Source organism: Suricata suricatta, chromosome 6, assembly GCF_006229205.1.
Source record: "Suricata suricatta isolate VVHF042 chromosome 6, meerkat_22Aug2017_6uvM2_HiC, whole genome shotgun sequence".
NCBI classification, from domain to species: domain Eukaryota; kingdom Metazoa; phylum Chordata; class Mammalia; order Carnivora; family Herpestidae; genus Suricata; species Suricata suricatta.
The window spans coordinates 103230309-103232570 of record NC_043705.1 but is presented as its reverse complement, the minus strand read 5'-3'; the positions used below and the strand labels follow the sequence as shown (position 1 = coordinate 103232570).

The 2262-nt window shown below is 44.8% G+C and overlaps 1 pseudogene; it reads right to left on the bottom strand.

Annotated features, from left to right (window-relative positions):
- Nucleotides 1-489: 489 nt before the first annotated feature.
- LOC115293507 overlaps nucleotides 490-2262 on the bottom strand; it is a 12080-nt pseudogene continuing 10307 nt past the window's right edge.

Genomic DNA, 2262 nt, shown 5'->3' with positions numbered 1-2262 from the left:
TGCCTGAATGAATTTATCTGGGTCCCAAATTAGTAAACAGACCCTTACCCTTGTGGAGAATGAGCAGAGGCCTGGATTTCTCTGAGATCTTATCTTTCTAAGCGGTATGGGAATGCTTAGTTTCTAAAGTGTGTCTTAGCCTCCGCCTCCCTCCTTCCCATCCAGTGTATCTGCACCTACAAGGGCCTGCACATTCTCATCACGGAGGCCTGCGGGGTTACAGAAGATGCATACAGTGGGCAGGGCTTGTAGGCCTATTCAGAGGGTACCTATACCCAGAAAGTTTTGGGGTAGATGATAAACTACAAACACCCTCTTGGTCAAGTCTATTCGCCTTTGTTAATAAAAGCCCTAGTATCCAATGCTCATGACAACTTTTTGTCTCAGTATGGTCTGTCCCTAAAAAACACTGGTTCAGGTAGGTTTTGGAGAAGGACAAAGACTTTCATCAACATCCACTCCATAGTAGAAGAGACACCAAGCTCTTTCCTACAGTCGTGTGCAGAACCCCACAGCCAAAGAAGTCATTCTGAGATTAACATCTGCATAGTCAAACTGACCAGCAACTGCTGGGTAGTAGCGACCTCTATCCCCTCTTCATAATCTCATTGAATCTTCAGTCTGGACTCCAGCGGTTTATACTGGCTGCTCACAGACAGAGAAAGCGTACCTTCTTATCTCTCCTGTGTGGCCTGGCCTTCTGCTGTTCCAGGGGGTAGTCCTGCTTCACAGGTGCAAAATGTAGGGATGTCTCCCTGCCCTTGTTCATGTGCTTTCACATCATATTCTTCTCCATGGTAGTCATCTGAGTCTTCACCCTCAGGATCTGGATGCAAAGCCTGGTATTCACACATTGCAGCAAATATTGCCTCCAATGCAGGTTTTTCACTAAGCACAAATCTACACTGAGCAATAGGTTCAACATTTTCCTCACTGCCTTTTCCTTCTCCCCCCACCCCTTCTTCTTCAACAGATTTTTTTGGGCATTCACCCAAACATACAAATGCTCCTATGGATAGGATATCACATGCAAACTAATGATGGAGTATTCCATTGAGAATCCTAATCCAGAGCCATTTGACTGAGTCAGGTGGCTCTCAGCAATACAAAGGGTGCCAGTGCCAAGGTCCTGGCTGTTCAGCACAGCCTTGGTATCTGGCTGCTGCTGCTGGAGCCCCCGGTGGAGAAGGGCTGCCGGACACTTTGGAGGAAGCTCACTGCTGCAGGGACTGTGGAAACCGCGGGGCAGGAGCTGAAGCGCAGCCATCCAGCTGCTCACCTCATTAAAAGGCTATTGTTTTAAAGGTAAACGTTTAAATTGTGTACACAAGCCCAACTTAACAGAGTAATATATGCATAGAAAGAAAACTAGAAGAAAAATTAGAAGAATATTTACCAATATTTTAAGAATATTATATCTGGCTGACAAGATTATAGACACTTTTTAAAAGTTTTTTTTTAATGTTTATTTTTGAAAGAGAGAGAGAGACTGTGTGTATGTGGGGAAGGGGCAGAGGGAGACAGAGATACAGAATCTGAAGCAGTCTTCAGGCCAGAGCCTACATGGGGCTCGAACTTGCGAACTGGAGATCATGACCTGAGCCGAGGTTGGATGCTTAATCGACTGGGTCACCTCAGTGGGCAACTTTCATTCTTATTTTTTGTGTTTTTCTATACTTTGGTATTTTCTAGGTGGAATATATATTATCTAGGTGATTAGAAAAAAAAACAGTAAAATCCAATATATATATCTCACTTAAACTGCTGAGCAGAACGAGGTCAACAATAGAGCTAACCCGGGAGAAATATGTGATTTTGGCTACTTTCATTACTTTGAGTTTTCACATAAAAGCTTAAGCCTTATGTAGAAAAATCAGTGCAGAGCAACTGTTTAGAAGGACATTTAGTGATAGTGGTGGAAATGAGCCAAGCCTGTGTGACACAGGCCTCTGACGTGCAGGTTGTAACCTGAATAAAACTGTCTTCTGACCCAGCCCGGCTCGGCGCAGATGTTAAGGGTCTAAAGAAGGCTTGGCACGGGGCAGAGAACAGATGGAGAACACGATGGGAAGCCCCCGCGTCCTCCACGCAGGGTTTCCGGGGGGAGATACGGAGAGTAGTCTTTTTGGAGCTCATGCTTAAGCCTGAAGTGACTTTATAACATGGCTAGTTACCTCTTTTGTCTTATTTTGAAGTTTATTTATTTATTTTGAGAGAGAGAGAACACGCACATGCAGGGGAGGGGCAGAGAGAGAGAGAGAG